Below are 19536 nucleotides of genomic sequence, written 5' to 3'. Positions count from 1 at the left end.
TATCAGACAACAAGTACCAGTCCCTAAAGATGAATGAAAACAAGGTCAGCCCCTGGCTTCCTAATCTGTAGCTCATATCCCAAAAGGTTTCTGTGTACAAAAGCTTCAGTTCATGGCACTATCAATCAGTAGAAGCTGCTCCTGATGGAAGCTTGATAAAATTACCGTATTTTTCGCTCTATAATACGCACCTGACCATAACACGCACATCGTTTTTAGAGGAGGAAAACAAGGGAAAAAAACCTTCTGAATGAAACAGTGGATGTATCATTTTTGGGCTTCATGCTGTGGCCACAGACATGTGATCTGATGGTGAATTTGGGGTGACCCAATGCAAAAATCCTGAGAATCCCTGTGGATCCATGCTTTGTAACCACGTTTTTGCACCATTGCAGCCCCAGGCAACAGTGGGTGCGTGATTTTTTTGGTGCAGGCTGTAGCCATGGACATGCTATGTGATCTGATGGTGAATTTGGGGTGACCCAATGCAAAGATCCTGAGAATCCCTGTGGATCCATGCTTTGTAACCACATTTTTGCACCATTGCAGCCCCAGGCAACAGTGGGTGCGTGATTTTTTTGGTGCAGGCTGTAGCCATGGACATGCTATGTGATCTGATGGTGAATTTGGGGTGACCCAATGCAAAGATCCTGAGGATCCATGTGGATCTATGCTTTGTAACCACATTTTAAGTGGGGAGCGAAGGAAAAACAAAGAAGGGACATGAGAGGGGTGTGCAGAGAAGCAGCTGGCTAAGAATGCAGGAGAGGGATTTAACGGGAGGGAGGAAAGAAAGGCAAAAGTTTCCCCCCACCCAAGCCAGCCATCTCTCTCTCTCTCTCTCTCTCTCTCTCTCTCTCTCTCTCTCCCTTCCTCCCTCCCCCTCTCTCTCTCCCTCCCCCCCTCTCTCTCCCTCTCCCCCAGCAGCACAGAGAGGAATTCCCCTCTGCTTGCCTGGAGGAGAGGGGCTTTCCCTGCTCTTTGTTCCGTTTCAGCAAACACAGCAACGAAACAGAGGAGGGTGGGCAGTAAGACCCTGAGGCAGAATGCAGGAAAGCAGCCACTTCCTCTTTTCAGGTTTCGCTTCTCCGTGCAGCGCCGCGATTAGATTTTTGCCTGATTTTTCGGCTCCAGGGACCACACATTCGCTCTATAACATGCACAGACATTTCCCCTTCCTTTTTAGGAGAAAAAATCTGCGTGTTATAGAGGGAAAAATACGGTACTTCTAAGCACAACATGTTGTGGATGGAAGGAATAATTGCTACTTTCCCTCTCCCTAAAAATGCACGTGGAGCTCCTGAAGGTTATGAGAGCGGCACTGCTTGGAAGCTGAAATGCTTTCAGTTCAAGGCTTGTTACAAACTACAAAGTCTACTGAAGTGAGGCATGAAGACTTTGTCCAAACTTTTTGCTTTGATTTCACCTATCCTGGGAAGATTGGGTCAATAATCCACCCTACAAACAACTCCGTTCCTTGATTTCAACAGCAATGAAGACCTCTTTCTTCCAATAGTATAACAAAACCTACCAGGATTCCAAAGAACTATTTCTTTGGACAATATTCCCAACCTGCTTTGCCCTGAAAGGGGCAACAATTCAGACATAATATTAAACCCCAGATTAGCATTACATGTGCAAGCATGTTCCCTTCCCCTTTCGTGGCACTTATTTTATAGTCCTTCCATGCCAGTCAAAAACCATTTTAAAAAATCGCAAGCTTTTTAGAAGCAAATTTAATTCTGCTGTTTTATGCTGCTTTTATGATTTTGTGGCTTTTAGCTTATATTATTTTTGTTTCTGTATTTTAATTTATATTCATTTTGTAAACTGCCCTGGGAATGTAATATAATAATAAAAACCAATCAAGAAAAATGCAGGCGATTTCTCCAGCAGCTTTATTGGAGAAGGTGTAATTTGCTATTTTGCTATTTCTCCTGCGCACAACAGATGCAAATGGACACCTTGTCAAGCTGGCCATTGTGACAATTTCAACTGCTGTCCCTTGCTTGCTACTAAAATGCGTTAAGCAGCGGAGCCTCCATACAAATCCTTCAACTCAATGGAGTACTGCTGCTTTCAGAACAGTATTATGTAAAATCGTCCCAGGGTTAGGCACATTATACATGTAGAAGGGCATAATAAGACGACATGCCACTTGTCACAACACTGCCAAGTTCTCTGCTATTTCTCCAACATTTGTGGACTGTGTGATGCCCACCTTCACCCCCCACACTGTTCAGACGAGCAGTAGCGATGCTGCTGTCAGGAGGGTAGCCTCATGGCACCATGGCCAAACATGCTAGTGGTTAAGGATTGCTCTTGGCAGAAGACTATTTCATGGCACAGCCACATGAACTAGAGATGCTTGCCTACATTTTGATGAAAAACAGTAGCCACAAAATCCATGATTAAGACTGGCGAACAGCTACCTTAACAGTCAAGGGCTTAAGAGGCTCTGGCCATGGAGCCAACTTGCCTCTTAAGTGGGCAGGATTGATGCTACTTTTTAAAGAAGAATTTCCCTAGGCTATACTTGATCTGTAGAACAATTACTTTTCCTTCTCCAGTGCTGCTAACCTTTCTTCTCCAAGCCAACAGACACACTCACAAGCAATTACAAATCTGCCCCCCTTGATAGCTGCTAATCTTAAACTGAATAACCCCTGCTTTCTTTGGAGGGTATGTCCCCTGCAAAAAAAGGGAATGCTTTTATTTGAATAGGAGGCAAGGGAGGGTTTTTTTTTTCTTCTTTTCAAGGAGGAAAGCTAGCCGGGGTTGGCACAACCTACCCTGCAGCATCCCCTGGAGAGTAGGCAGAGACTGGAGCATGGGGCTTTGGGGATAAGAAAGTCAAGACTCTGGCTTCCTGAGAGGAGGGATTAAAGGAGACAAAACAGGAAAAAGGCAGGGGGGGGCCTACGGGACAGGAGGGATACTAAAACAGGAGACTGGTATGCTAAACAACCAGAGGCATGATGATACAGAATTCCTGCCACAGGATTGATAGGGCAGTCATAGGGAGTAAAAGTGAGCACTGCGAGCCAATTCACACAGCCACCCTAAGTCCAGACTGCAAGGTGCCAGTGGGGATTTCTTAAGAGCTATCCTCAAGAGCTGAAACAACTGTTGGAAGGGGCACCTTTGTTCTTGCCAGAGCAAAATTACTGTAATGGCCAAAGAGAAGTGCATGCTTGCACTGGTGATTGCCAAATAGATCTGGGGCATAACCAGGCATTAGCACACACCCTGATCTTCTGCTCCTCCTAAACTACAAGGGTAAGTTTGTCTATTAAAGAAGACAGCTGAGGTATGCCAAGGTGTGTGTGTCCCCGTCTTGTTTCCTACAGTCACCTGCAGAGCAAAGCCAAAGGAGTTAAGGGTCATGTGCAGGGTGCCCACCAGAGCAGACTCCTGATAACCCACTTCTATTCAAAGATACCAGCGGCATGAGACACCAGAGCAACACTATACAGTGGTAGCTTGGCCCAACTCTGATGGACTGTGAGCACCATGTGTGGAGGTAGAAAGTGGAGCCAGCAGGAAAGTATTCCACCACTGCACCAAGTTTCTCCTTATGACCTCTGATCAACGGTATGGCTGTGGTTCTCTCTAGTATCAAGTTTCATATGTGCTGCGAAAGGTTTTCTATGGAGGGGTGCTCCATAGTCTATATCTCTGGCTGCAATCTGAAGTGGTCTTTAGTCTGGCTACATGTTTAATACCTCAGGTGAGGGCTAAACTATCCATAATGTGCAGTTCTGTGCAAAATTCCACTCACACATAAAAATAAATAAAATTAAAGCAGCCACAGGAACAAGAATCTTGAACACTCTGTCTGTGATGAAACAGAGAGTGATCCTGATTATTTTCCTTCCCACTATTGCCCCTCAGCTGCTTTTCCCTCTACAAGGGAAAAAGATACAGCTCTTCCTATCATTTTACCACAAAAAGAAAAGCAGTTCTGGAGTGATTTTTAGCTAAAAAACACCCTTCCTCACCCTACTGGTCCTCTACTTAAGATTACAGGCTCCCTCAGCCAATTTTTACTTTTTTAAAAAGCATGTAGAAATCTGTAGACAACTGCTTGCAAGGCAGTTTGGGCCCAAGAACCAGCCCAGAGAGGCCTACAGTTAAAAAAAAATAAATCACTTGGATCACAGAACTGAATCCAAGCAGACATGCAATATGCAAAAGGTCTTGGCTTTGTCTTGTCAAGCATGGATTGCCCTAAATGCATGAATGTTGTTTTGCCTGAGGTTGTGGTGATTTGGACGCCTGGAGGCATTCTTAAGTGAAAGAATCAACATACCTTATAGCTGTTATTTCAGCACATGGCGTGCATGTTCACCACAGAATGATTTCCACCTCCCTCTCATCCCAACGCAAGGATGCAATTCTATTGCTCTGAAGTCTGGGAGCTGGCTTTTACTCTTACTGTAACTTCTCAGCACAAGGCAACCTCTAGTACATCAGGCCACAAATGGGAGCTCAAGCAAATTAGATGGAGAACGCCAGCCGGACCCGGTGCTGGTTCTATTGGTTCTTTGTGTTCCGAATGGCATAGAGGCCACCAGTTATAAGAGATGAGTCAGGATGCAATGTGATTTAACAAGGGGGGGTGGTCTCCCCATCCTACTGCTTTCACTTGCTCTGGGGCATAAAAAGACTAGAGCAATACCGTTTCCTTGTCACCTGTACTTTACAGAATAATTCACATCATCTGCTAATCTTTAGCTATTCTGAGCCTCACCTGTTTGTTCATGCATTATAACATATTGATTTACCTGGGACAATTGCTCTGATCACCGTTATCACCCAGAGAGAGCCTAAATCATTAGCCCATTCATAGGAAGTGTTTTTCACCAATTGCGAGCCTCCGCAATTCTGGAAAACTGTTAAAGAAAGACACCCAAGCCTGGACCCCAGTTCTCTCCCAAAGTGGCCTCTTCCAATGACTCATTGTAATGAACAAAACCTCTATTATGGACGCAAGCTGGAAAGCACTGGGGAAGAAAAGAATGAACATAATTCTGCAAAGGGTCACCACTGAGAAGATGACTGCTAATTAACATTGGCATCAATACTAAGGCTGTTTTTTGCTAAATTAATGTTAATTGCATTTAATCTTGCTTTCACCATTAAATGAAAGGCCCCCCCACCCCCAGGCTACAATAGCATGAAGATCTCACCTATGTCGAGCAGTGGATTTTATTATTATTATTTACAAAAAAATAAAATAGTGAAACTGTTTCTCTTACAAATCCATATTCCATATGTTCCCACTTTTAAAGAGCAGCAAGGGATTCTTTAGCATTTTCAATGTACAAACTACTTACACAACCCTGTGTGGTAGGACATCAATGTTTTTATTTTACAATTGTAATAAAAGCCCAAGGTCAACCCATGAGCCCAGAGCCAAACAAGAATAGGCACTGAAATCTCCTTCTCTTGTTCACACCAGTTGCAAATAACTTTACTGGAAGAATTCAAGGGCACATTTTTCTCACTGATCTGTCAGCACAAGCATTTTTGCTTGCCGGACAGAATTATCTCCTCTCTCCTCCTCCTGTTCACTATTCTGGGGGTTATCTTGACCCTCCAGAGTGGATTTGGGGGAGGTTTGGGGGTCTGTGGGAGGAGGGGCAAAAAGCCTCATTGTGTTAGTGGGAGCCCTTGCACTGATTTCTGCTGGCGTGGCAGGTTAGTTGGTTTGTGCAATTAAAGTGGGTTACAGGGTTCAGCCTTGCTAGTATAACAATTTATTTATTTATTTATTTAAATATTTCAATTTATATACTGCCCTTTATCAAAAGATCTCAGGGCGGTGTACAACAATAGAATCACATTACAAAGCATTAATGATAAAAACATAGTAAAAAGCATACTTACAGGCAGCTCAATAGTAAAATAATCTTAATAATAACAGTCTTCTCCCCCCACCACTTTATTCCTCTTTATCCGCCATAGGCATGGGTAAAGAGGAATGCTTTTGCCTGATGTCTAAAGACATGTAATCATGGTGCCAGGTAAGCACCACCCACTAGCATAGGAGCCACCACTGAAAAGGCCCATTCTCTTGTTGCCACCCTCTGGATCTCTCTGAGAGGGGAGACATAGAGAAGGGTGTCAGATGACAAGCACAGGGTCTGGGTCAGTTTCTATGGGGAGAGGCGGTCCTTAAGGTACTGAGGTTGTGAGCCGTGTAAGGCTTTATAGGTTAGCACCAGCACTTTGAACTGGGCCTGGAAACTAATCGGCAGCCAGTGCCGATTTTAATAGGGAGAAATGTAAAGTATTGCACTTGGGCAAAAAATATTAGAGGCACAAATACAAGATGGGTGACACCTGGCTTGAGAGCAGTACATGTGAAAAGGATCTAGGAGTCTTGGTTGACCACAAACTTGACATGAGCCAACAGTGTGACGCAGCAGCTAAAAAAGCCAATGCAATTCTGGGCTGCATCAATAGGAGTATAGCATCTAGATCAAGGGAAGTAATAGTGCCACTGTATTCTGCTCTGGTCAGACCTCACCTGGAGTACTGTGTCCAGTTCTGGGCACCACAGTTCAAGAAGGACACGGACAAACTGGAACGTGTCCAGAGGAGGGCAACCAAAATGGTCAAAGGCCTGGAAACGATGCCTTATGAAGAATGGCTAAGGGAGCTGGGCATGTTTAGCCTGGAGAAGAGGAAGTTAAGGGGTGATATGATAGCCATGTTCAAATATACAAAAGGATGTCACATAGAGGAGGGAGAAAGGTTGTTTTCTGCTGCTCCAGAGAAGCGGACACGGAGCAATGGTTCCAAACTACAAGAAAAAAGATTCCACCTAAACATTAGGAAGAACTTCCTGACAGTAAGAGCTGTTCGACAGTGGAATTTGCTGCCAAGGAGTGTGGTGGAGTCTCCTTCTTTGGAGGTCTTTAAGCAGAGGCTTGACAACCATATGTCAGGAGTGCTCTGATGGTGTTTCCTGCTTGGCAGGGGGTTGGACTCGATGGCCCTTGTGGTCTCTTCCAACTCTATGATTCTAGGATTGGTGTTTAAGCTCAAACTGTTTTGTTCTAGTGAGCAATCTGGCCATTGCATTTTGCATCAAATGTACAAGATTGTTTCTGAACCATCTTTAGAGGCAGCCCCATGTATAACGCACTGCAGTAATCTAACCTAGAGATTACAGAAATTAGGATATCCCTGTCCAGATAGGGGAGTAGCTAGACCACCAGCCGAAGCTGGCAGAAGGCACTCTGGGCCAACAAGGCCACCAGGGCCTCAAGTGACAGGAGTGTATCCAGGAACACCCTCAAGCTACGTACCTGCTCCTTAAGAGGGTGTGTAACCCCCTTGAGAACAGGCAATCTTCCACCTGTCCGGTATAGGGAACCACCCACTAACAGTGCCTCATGTCTTATCTGGATGGAGCTTCAGTTTATTGGCTCTCATCCAATCCATTACCGAGGCAAGACACTGGTCCAGCTCATCCACTACTACATTAAAAAAAAAAAAAAGAATTTGGAATTTCTGTGGTTTGGAAAGGAAAGAGGAAACACAATGAAAACTGTAGGGTGCATAAATGACATGTAAACACCCTGCAAGCAAATCAGGGTGCAGGATGAATGCTCACTGTCATATTAACGCCCTGCAAACAAATCAGAATCAATGTTCAATAAAGGCAGGATCTAAGCTCTGTAAGCTTTGTGCAAGCAAATCAGGCTGAATTCTCAATAAATAAGTTGCCTGAACTATTCCGCATTCTTCTACAAATGCACAACATAAACACCACCACCACCTAGCTCACTGGAATAGAAATAGTTTATAAAGCAGAAGAGAAAACTTTGACTATACCTTCCTGGTGCAACTGGATTAACCTTTACTCTTTTGCGAGTCCTCCTGGACCCCAGGAGGGATAAAGGAATCCAGTTGGTACATGATGTTTTCTAAAGTGGAATAATGAAAACCTGCACAGATTCCACTCTAGTTTTAAGGGGATTAAAATGGGCTTTAGTAGTGTTTATGACTAAGAACTCTGCTAGCAGCAACAATGAAAGAATACCCTCCTTTCCAAAAGTGAAAACCAACAGAAATTCAACCAGCAGCACAACAGAACCCCATTTATACAAAATGTAACCTAAAATAAGTTACAGAGAAAAGGGCAAGCAGAAATAGTGGGTGTGCAAAATACTACACATGCCACCTCTCTCTGTGTCTGTTCACACAGGTGTTTGCAACTTCAGAAAATGGAGACTGGAAGATGGTGGCCTTCCAAAGACCTAGAAGCATTCAAGTTGGACAACGACGGTCTGAAGTGGGGAGTGCTTCCTTAACCAATGAAGGGTAACAAAGCTAGTGCACTCATCCTCGCTGCCTACCTGGAATAGAATTTAGAGAATGATGGCCATAATGAATCCCTGTATTTGTCCTCTGGGGTGTGCGCCGATATCCAGAAGGTTCTGTTTGGATGGGAAGGCAATGTGTGTCTCCACCTGAATGTTGTATATCAAGGGCCTTCTCCTGCTCATCTTCCTGAGTAGGAGCAGGGCTACAAGGGACAGAGGCAGCCGTCTTGAACTGGCTTCCCCCTTTCCTCCATGCCCTCATTTCCATGAAAGTGAGGGTCCCATGTAAAAATAAATGGAAATGGGACCCCCCACAAATTCTAGATCCCAAGCCCTGGATTCATTATATAGTAGCAACAGTGGAAGAAAATATTAGAATCACTTTAAATAGTCCTTTAAAAACTCTTCCCCTATTACATTTGAGTTACCCTGTTACATTTGCTAGTCTGCTCAGTTAGTCTCTGTGTAAACATATTTGAAAGTCTCATGTGTTTCGTTTCTTGGCTCTTGCTTCATTTAAATTTCTGAACCTTGAAGCAAGACCAGCCATTTTTGCTCTTCAAACTCATCTAGTGAATGCACTGGCTCTGGCAGCGGGGGTGGGGGGTGGGGGGTGGGGAAGAGATAGTCTCAAAGAGGAATATCCTTGGAAGATGTTCCTAATTCTATTTCTGCTCTGTGATATAGTGAAATTTCACCCAGAAGTATTATGAGCTCGACTGCCTTTATTTGTTTAACAGTTCACATTTTCATTAAGCTGTTGCCATTCGGCAGCCAGTAATTTTATTTGTATGATAGCCGTATTCATCTCGTGCCTACAGGTGCTGATGTTGCTCTCTCTCTCCTCCTTGGCAGAAAGGGAGCGTGCCGGCAAATGTGGAAGCAATATGAATCTGAGAGAGATCATCCATCTGTAGGTACCCAAGAAAGAGGACCATCAATATGAGCAAGATGGCAGCCCCAGGCTCTGCCCTTTGGGTGAATTTACATATTGTATGAAGCGAAGCCACCAGAACAAACGTTTTCTCTAAGTGGACTTAACTACATCAGGCCACTGTTGAAATCTTCATTCAGCTCCACAGGCCTAGCAATTGAACTGCTTAAGCACATTTCTCCCTCCCAATCTGACATACCCCAAACACAGAAGAACAGCATAAAAATAGAAAGGGAATGTGAGTCAAACGGCTCTGCCTGCCAGTGCTCCAACTTCCTGCCTGACGTGCCCTGAGAGAGCAGAGCCAGCCTAGGACAGGACTGCAGCAGACTGATGCTGTCAGGATTACGATGTGAGCAAGATGACAAACTGGGTTAGTGCTAAGATTAAACACCCTCTCTTTATGAAGAAACGCACAAGTTACACTTCTGAAACAAATGTCTCTCAGTAAAGATTTTGACATGTAGAGTTTCTTTTTAAAGATACGGGTGCACTACGGCAAGTCACACCAAATGTCTGGAGATACGTGAGTTATGACATGGATAAGTCTTTGAAAGAAGCCTTTTGAACTTTGAAGCTGTTCCTGGAGTTCTTTCACTGGCCTTCTCTCATCATCAACATCATCATCATCATCACATTTGCATGTACTTTCCAAATCAGGCATGATTGAAAAATGCCCAATATCTCTTAAAAGTAAGTAGGCACAGTTTTCACCTTCTGAATAAGGCAATTTCTTCTAATGCCAAAGAGCAATGACAGACAAGGAGGAAGCAACAGGTTTAAGTCAGAGCCAGGCCAGAGGCTCAGGAGGCCAGTCCCTGCATCTGACACCAAAGTGCAAAATGACAATTTTAATGGCTTACTATGAAGGACGAACAAGAAGGATTGTAAAGTACCTAACGCAAGAAGAGAACCATCTAAATGAAAATGAACAGTAAGCAGCAGCTTCTACAGTGCAGGAAGATGGGAAGAAACATATTCACAATCCACAATATAATCACACAGTCCTCTCACAAAGACCCTAGCCATTGCAGAGAACAACTAGTTTCCACTCCTCGATACAGGTGCAAATTTCTTTTCTGTGGTGAATAACGAACCACTTACGTGCAATCATATGCAATACAACTAAAAATAATAATGGAGACGGAAAGAGAAGGGGAGGCAGGGAGGCAGCCTTGAATAAAATGCTAAGCAAATGGGAGAGAATGCAGTGCCAAACCTACAGCAAGATAACCAGTTCTCTGTTTTCTCAAAACATACAAGGACCCCCAAGCTTCTTCCCAGCACTAACACCTCTTATTCCACTTGCAGTTATTCCATCCTCTCATGCCCAGTCTAGACCTGGACACTGACTCCTTGAAGGATGAACTGGGCCTTCCACTGACTGAAGACTTGGGGGGGAGTTAGAGTCCATGTCACCAGCCTAGTTCAGGGAGGAAGAGTCTCCCCAGGGCTGCTTTAAGGGACCACTGGGATGGGTCTGAGTCCAAGTGTATGGCAAAGAGCCCCTGGGGCAGTCAATGGATAGGTTAAGCCACCCCCTGGCCCTTGAGAACATACTGTGCATAGAGTGTTGCATAGTGGTTAGAGTGTTGGGCCAGGAACTGGCAAAGCAAGGTTTAAATCCTTACTTGGCCAAGAAGCTCACTTGAGCGAAAGGCTCAAGCTTGGGATGCTGGCCCACAACAAAGTATGGGCCTAAGAGCCCAAAGTTGCCATGCAACTGAGCAAATGACTCCTTATGAGGAAGGTCTCTCAGATCATCCTTAAACATCGGCAGCTGGGATTACGTGTGGCTTGGGAGGACAGGCTATGTCAGCCCTTACTTTGTTTTTTTTTTAAATAATTTTTATTAAGATTTTCCAAATTAAAACAAATTAAATCCAATTTATAAACTTTTTCCAATAACTAGGACTTCCCCTCCCCACCCCCTCATGTATTCCAAATCTTCCAAATAAACAATTAGATTCAACAAATTCTTATCCCCAAATTGCAATCATCCTCCATTACCCAATTTAGCGTAATTCCCATCCCCCTAAGATCGATCTATTCCCTTCCACGAGTTTCCCCCTTTAATACAGATAAAAAACAACAACATAGAATTAAATAATAATTTTACAACCTTTGGATTCCAACTTTCCCTCCCCTTTTTCCCTGTTACGTTCCTCCTAGCCCTCCATCTCTAATATCTTCCTGGAGTTCCCACATTACATTAAACCCATATCCCTCTGATTCTTTGCCAGTCTTGTTAATTACGAATGTCCAATCATTTAATTGCGAATGTCCAATCCTAAAAAAAAGTCTATCGAGAAGAGGGTCCATTTCTTCTATCCAGATTTTTATATCCAGGAGTAGAAACTCCAATTTTAATTCCATAAGCTTGTCAAATCTGGATATCCCAAATATCCCCTTTCCCATTTCTGTCCAGTTCTTGTTGTTTCCTTATTCTTGTCGGCCATTCTCCTCCTTTTTGTTTCTCTGTTCTCCCACAGAAATGTTCTTTCTCCAAAAGTTTCTAATATCCCTGCAGAGGCTTGTTGTTCAGGAACAAAACATTACATCATGATCCTTTCATTTTCCAACAGATAGTTCCATTGTTTCCTATAGTGTGTAGACCTCTGTAGACAAAATAATGTTCCATTTCTGCAGTTTCCCAGGAGATTAAAAGTTCTATTCAACTGCACAAGTTTCCTGTCAAAAACACATGCAATATCCCTCAGCTCCTCTAGATGGATTCCCGTAACAAAGTTCCCTTCCAAAGCCCATCCACCAGTCCAAATAGCTTGTTTATCCTTATTTGAACAATTTGAAACAGTTTATACTCAACTTATATCAAATGTAACCGGCAAAGTCCATAACCAAGTCTCTGTTACATTCTTCCGTTTTGACAGCTCCTTGACGGCTGTCAAAACCTGTCGAAACCTCCGTTACTCTTCTCCAGGCATTTTCACGAATCGCTCCAGGGATTCCGGGGGGGGGGGGGTGTTGCTTTTTAATACAAATTCCACTTTTCTCCTCCGGCTCAATCTTATAAATTTCCCTCGCGAAGTTGCTAATTCGGTGAAATAAGGTTACTCTCGATCTTAGTTATCCATTCCTTTGTTTTGGCTCTTCTACAATTTAGGGGGGGGGGCTGACTTCCTTTTTTCCACCTCCCCCGTTCGCTCCAAATTTTAAAAATTTGTCCCCTTTTTTTTAGTCCATATTCCAATTACTCACGGGTTCTTCTTTTAGATCCAAATTTTCAATAGAAGAAGTCAGCGCTCTCCGCCGGATGGCATGCGGCTGCGCTCGGCAGGGATAGCAGAGAACTCAAGCACCACGCTTCTCCCCGGCACCCGATCCGGAGCCTTTAAAAAGGCTCCTTCCCGAGTCGGGAGGGCGCTAGCGGTGCCAGCCGAGTCTCCATGTCCACGGCCTCCTCTGGCCGTGGTTTTTAAGGGTCCCCGCATCGCCGGTGCGGTAGGACCCAGCCCCTGCCGAGCAGACTCCCTCCGGAGCTCGGAGGGAGTCCGCCATTCGGCGATGGCGCCAACCCGGAAGTTCAGTCAGCCCTTACTTTGAGCTTGCCAGTTGGTGCAACTACACAGCTTCCTTACTCACTTCACCTCCATTGCCAACCCCTGGATCTTCAGCTGCTACCCTTGGATCACGTTTTGGACTTCAACCAATTACTCATGCCTGACCCTGCACAAGAGAGGGTTTTCGCTTCCTTGTGTGCGGTCTTCGCTTCCTTGGACCCTACCGTCTTGCGCAGACCCACTGAATACACCTGATGGAGCAGAAGACATCCCTAGTTTTGTACTGTATTACCTTCCCCAACTGCTTGGATCAACCATGCAGGTAAGTAATCACTCATAGTCATCTCTTTTCCTTGATTTCAAGCCACTAATTAGAGAAGCATGAGTTGGTAGAAACTGGCAGCCATTGGTCTAGGAACAGTCTTTTAGAGACAAGACCGGAGGTTAGTTGCTTAGTTTGAACAGTTTAAAATACACAAAGAAAGACTTCTTTAAAAACAACAACCCACAGTTTTTATAAATGTGCTGCATTTGTATCTTCTGGACCTGGCTTGGAAAGATTTTTCTTCCTTCTTTTTTTGACAAATGGTACTAGTTGCTTCTTGTAATTTCCTTCACTATGCAGCATATGTCTGTTTGTGATAGATACCAGCACAACTGCTTGGGTGTCCAGTTATCTGCCAGAAAAGTATTGTTTCTTTGGAACCAAGTCATACTGAAGCAAGAGCCCCAGAGGCAGAGAGAAGGAAGGGAGGCAAGGAAGTTGTCAGCTGGGAATATATCAATGCTACTGATTGAAAGTCTCTACCAAAAAACAGGCCCCACAGTCAGTTTTCGATTCATCCTTTCTGCATCCCTGCCATTCCTAAAGCACCGCTTACCTAGAATGCTTAATATTTTCCCAGTCAGTTTTCTAGAAAGTATTTAACAACTTAAAACTACTGACAAAGACCTTTCTCTGGCAGTATGGGAGCCATGTCCCAGTGGTGCAATCCCATGTGGCTGTTGTGCACATTGGAACAATGCCTTAACAATGGGGGGAGGGGAAAGCTCATCTTCCTTCCCAGGTAAATTACAATTGGATGAGGAATGTCATTGTGACTGGCTTGCTAATGAGTTTCTGGCACTCACACATGTAGTCTAGGGGATCTCTGTCACTGTTTGAATGCCATTTACTATTTTGCATCAAGATGGCTGACTGACTATAGCCAGTCAATGGAAATCTTACTAATCTCCCTCAGTTGATTATTGGATTTGGTACTGTCTGGGATGTAGCTCTCATTGAACATCTCACATATCAAAGACAAGTAACTAGGGGAGAATCTAAATCAGATCATTTTTATGCTATTTGGTGTAAATTATTGATATACGTCAATACAAAAGAAACAGAACGTAGGCCTCCAGTGGTTTAATTAAGCTTGTGGAAGGGATATATTTTAGAAGATTAGAATGAAGTGATTTCTCAATGCCTTGGATTGTGATTTATTTATTTAAAAAAGATGCATCACATGAATTAATGTAGGGTTTTATCTTCCCTCTCCTTCCCCTCCCTTCTATCCCTGGTAGTTTTCCTTTCCCCCCTTTTGTATCAGTATGTTTGATGTTGTTTGCATTTTGTCTTTATTTTAAAAATCAATAAAGTTTCTTTTTTATGAAAAGAGAGATGGCTGACTAAAATGTGACTTTGGTGTAGTTTCACTCAGTATTTTGCATAGGTTTGAACGCCACTCAATATATGGTTGCCAAACTCAGCACAAGGGTGTGTTTTTTTTTGGGGGGGGAGGGTTCTTCATTGATAATTGAATCAAGATAGCAGACTAAAGATGACTTTGGTGTGATTTCATTTGATTTTTGGTGTGAGAGATCCGAACTCACAAATTACACTATCCATGTGTAAATAACCATAAATCCTAAAAGAAATCACATTCTCTGCTGTCCCTCATTCCAATGAAACCAAACTCTGGGTAAGTGCCTGGAACCTTACACTGCTCAAAGACTGGGGTGGCGCACAACAGATGGGGGGCAAGAACACTGGAGTGAACAGACCAATATCATATGCACAGGCAAACTTGCATTAAGCAAAACAAAATCAAATTCAACTTGTACAACTGGGCGAGTTCAGCAAGGCAGCATCAGCATCAACACTATATGAAAGCGATCAGCAGTGATCACATTTCATTTCCAAGTATACAGGAGTGCAAACTTCTCTTCTAGCCCCGCAGTTTCATCTTGAGCTGTGTTGTCTGGTGTTCATATCACAAGCTGACAAGATATGCCTGCTTCATTTCTGTCCTTGACTACATACTTGTGGGTGAAGACTTTTCTTTGAGCAAGATACGGGGACAATCAGAACAAGTGATAAGATTAAATGAGAACAAATGAAAAATGCAATTCACCCACCCACTCTGGAAAATGTCTCAGAAGTGAAATGCAAGCAAATTTAGACTGTTTAGGAGGAGCTGAAATTCCTCCTTTAGATCAAGTATTTTCCCAGCCCTGGGCGGGACAAGGGGAATCAGCACAAAAATGATGTTGATGTAGTTATTTTGTGGCCTTGCCCGTATTTTTAAATACCTTTTAAAAATATGTAATTGTTTCAACCAGCTGATATTGACCTTGAACCATTGGAAAGAGGAAAGCAGACATTTAGATATTTTAATAACCTCACAAGCTCTGATGAATAAAATGAAGGCAGGATAATGCAGCCCGAAGAGTCTCAGCCAAGGGCAGAATGCACTGACTCCCCCCCCCCCATCTAAATAATCTTCCACTCCTGTGCCTAAATACCTACATTAACTTATATAACTACTGCCTTCATCAAGGAGAATAGGCACCTGGAAATTCCTGCTTCTTTTTAAAAGACTAATGATAGTGCTAGTTACACTCCCAAACTTAAATAAGATGAGGCATTCAGAATCTTGTGTTTCTGTTCGCTGCTACTAAAAGTGGAAGAGAGTGTCTGAATGGAAACTTCCACAGACGGTTTTCCATTCAGTCTTGTGACATGACATGGGGAATGTTAACTCCCACGCTGAAGAATAAAGCAAGCAAGCATGTGTCTTCAAAATACTTATTGTTTTGAAAGATCTAAATTTGTGTTAATTCAAGAGTACATTAATCATTAAATGAGGCAAAAATTACCCTTGTTAACTAATGCAACTCCCTCCCCCCCCCCTTGAAGTCAATTAGCTTCTATCGCTGGAAGTCTCAGCATTCTCCCGCATTCTTACCCAGTCTTTGGATCACACCACAATAGCAGTGTTGACAACTGATACTGAAATACCCTTCTGAAGTGTGTGCATGCATGTCACTTACGGACTCATTGTTAAAATCCGTGTTTATGGAAGACAATCTTACTCGGCTACGAGTGATCGCCAAAGAAGAAGATCTATAGTTGCAAAGAGATCTCTTCCAGTCATTCCTCATGTCATTATGATAGGCGTTTTAGAGGAAAAGTTGAGAAGAACCTAAAATGGATCGAAATCCTACAAATGCATCCAACGGAAAACTCGGCATTTGCGATTCAGCAAACTGCAACAGTGCCAGAATCAATCTAAGCTTTGTCTTGAACTCACTGGGAAATAAGTCACTTTGCCATAGCTTCTCATCTGTAAAATGGGAATAAAAAGGACACAGGGAGTGTCAGTGCTGCAGATAAGTTCAGAATATTGAGTGAGTGAGTATTTACAACAGATCTCTATAAATGTACCAGAAATCACTGTGAGAAGGGAAGAGAAGAGAAGAAGGATGTTACACTATTTGGCAAAGTCCGAAGCTCCGTTCCCACCACCTGCTTGTAAAGGCAAGTTTAAGGATGGCCTTGAATGGATCTCCTTGGTTTCCAAACCCACTATGCCAAGGGTGTTACTAACTGGGGGCTCTCGGCAGGAGGCTTGAATTACAGCAATCAAGGCTGACGGCATTGGAATAAGCAAGTCTCTGCTTTTTCATTGGTCTGCAAAGAAAATAATCAGAACAGTGCCACCCTCCCTGCAAAGCAACCTACCCAACACAAAGAGGACAAGGCAGCTATTTGATTCAGAAAGCCTTTTTCATTTGTCCCACTCCACTTACTGTGGCGTTGGTCCAGACAACTTGCTCCCCCTTTCATGTGCGCCGCGGTGGCCGTTTCTCTAGAGCTGCCCATCATTTCCTTATCAAGCAGGAAGAATGAAGGATCACTAGAGACACGGCTCAGCCACACTGAGATTTCGCTCTCTCAGTGGGCTGTAAATGCCCCTATAATGTTGGCTTTTTAAATATTGTGCTATTATTACCCGCAGCTGCCATTCAGTCTGCAGAGAATAAAGCACAGGGGCTTTCAAGGCCCACACAATAACACTGTGCATTTGCCAGCAATTGGGCCACCGTGTATCAGCTATATTGGAAACCTTTATGTTGTGGGAGTCTGGCTGTGTATGTCCATGTGTGTGCGTGCAATACAGGCAGGTGAGTAATAGCGCCTATGAATGTGGGAGTTATTTTAGGAATGTGTGCCTAGGTATCTGGCTATGCGAATATGCGTTCTAATGAATACTTGCAAATACATCTCGGTGTGAACACATGCATGTGTGTACACCCACAGCTCTGGAACTTTTCAAAAGGGTATTCAGTGAAGGAGACGTCACTGAATCTACCTATCCAGTTGCTAGTATCAAAGTGTACTCAACAGTGGTGCAGCTGTTGCAGAGATCAGGTGCCCAGGAAGTGCCTTCCCTTAGGATGGATATTGGCAGTACGGCACTTGCTGCTTCTTTGGGCTCCAACCTAAGTGCAGATATTGGCAACACATGTTTTGTAACCACAGACTTTGATTCAGACTGTGTTTTGCTCTAGCACATGTACATCACCAGATTAAAGCACTCTAGTGGAGTACTGGGGAATTCCAGGGATAGAGGAAGGCGCTGAAAAGTCAATATGAGTAATCAAGACTGGAAGCCAAACCATCACTTGCGGTGTAGCATGGGAAAGATGTATCCAGGGACTTCAGGTGTCTCTCAGGATTCATTTCTGCAGAAGAGAAAGATTTAATCTATGCTTGGTAGCTATCAGTGAGCTTGGTCAAGGAAGTGATTTGGTGGGATACAGCGCCCAATGCCCTTCTGCCAGAGAGTGTATTATGAAGTTAGGGTATGGCACAATCTTTCACAAGTGTGAAAGAGAAGGGAATGGGTAAGCTGCATTTATTTACAGCCATTGGCTAGTGTAGCACCACCTCAAGAGTCTTCCTACCATATACAATGAAAGAAACCAATGTCACCTTAGCTGGTTTCCCCATTACTATATTCACTCACTATGTCAAAGTCATCCTCTGCTCTGTAGTCTATCTCAGAGAAATGGATTCTCTAGCCCCAAGCAACAGCAGCAGCTGCACCTCCATAGGAAAAGGTAAACAAAAATGCCACATTAGTTTTCCTGATGACTTAAATATATTCACAGAGCAATATACTCCTAATCCATCAAGCTTCCTAAGCGCTGACCATTTAAAAAGAACTCTTTAATTGCTTTTACAAAACATGAACAAACGTATCCTCTCAATCCTCTAGTGAGCTACTGGAGCTCAGATATAGCAATACATGCATAAGATGCCAAGCTAGAAATTAATGCACCACTTTAGAAATGGAAAAATGAAGTCAGAGGTGAACTAATTTTCCCAGGATCAAACAATAAATCAGAGACCTAGTAAATGCTTCAGCCAAGGTCTCCTGACATCTAGGTTTGTGCCTCAACCACAAAGACCATCTTCTCCTTTTCAATTGTTCTTCCTTCCTTGCCTGCATTTACACATTCCGGTTGCAAACTCCCTTCTGCTCCCAATACACATCAAATAGCACCTCTTCCTTTCTATAGTGTTCAAAGCTTTCACTGTGAAAGCTTCCACAGTGTCAATTAATTAACAAACAGATGTGACACTGTGCATCTACACCTCATTAGCAGCCACACTTTCTGGGCACCCTGAGACCTCTTTCTCTCACCAACCCACCAGTCTCCCTGGTCTGTCCATCAGTTTATTATGTGCCTTATGTCACCCTCTCCTTCCTCAGACAATGAAGCTACAGAGATTTTTAAGAAGTGAAAAGCAACTGTGAGGACCGCTCTTTACACACCGCTGTTACTTAACATCAAAACATGCTCTTGGTCCATCAGGCCATGAGGGCTGGTAATGCAAAACATTCAGCACATTTTCAGAGATAATACCAAAGAACTTTCAGATATTCATTAAAATTCTGTCTTTGCCTTCACATATGCAGTAGACTTGGTACATAGGAATATGTGGGATAATGGCTGCAATATACACAGTATACAAGTGCCTCTTGCACAGATGTGGAAGAATCACTCTGATCCCACGTTCACCAGGCTAATATTATGTTCAATCCCATTTGCTGTTAAAAAAAAAATGTTTCAGTCACAGATCTACAATAAAGTACTCAACGTGATGCATGAAACAATAAAGAAACAATCTGGGGCATCACACAGTCCATAAAAACAGACAAACTAGCAGCAGGTCATTTTAAAACAAGACCACACAGTAATATCAGCACTGTCCTACAAAAAGCCTGGATAAATGGAAAAGGTTTGCAGATGGCAACAGAAAGCATATATGGTGTGGGGATACATGTGTCTCCCATACAGGGACGTTCAGGAGACAGAAGCTAGGGCTGGAAAAGGCCTGCTCTGCATCTCTACAGACTTCACTGCTGGAAGGCAGAGCCGAGCCTAGTTAGCTTACCTAAATGACCAG

The 19536-nt window shown here is 43.4% G+C and overlaps 1 protein-coding gene across 6 annotated transcripts in view; it reads right to left on the bottom strand.

Annotated features, from left to right (window-relative positions):
- The window catches only part of CHCHD6 (coiled-coil-helix-coiled-coil-helix domain containing 6), a 196256-nt gene that overhangs the window by 904 nt on the left and 175816 nt on the right, over positions 1-19536 (bottom strand). The window lies entirely within an intron of this gene.

This window comes from Podarcis erhardii (genome assembly GCF_964252035.2).
Source record: "Podarcis erhardii genome assembly, chromosome: 2".
NCBI lineage: Eukaryota > Metazoa > Chordata > Lepidosauria > Squamata > Lacertidae > Podarcis > Podarcis erhardii.
The sequence above is the reverse complement of the archived record's forward strand: the minus strand, read 5'-3'. Positions and strand labels throughout refer to the sequence as shown.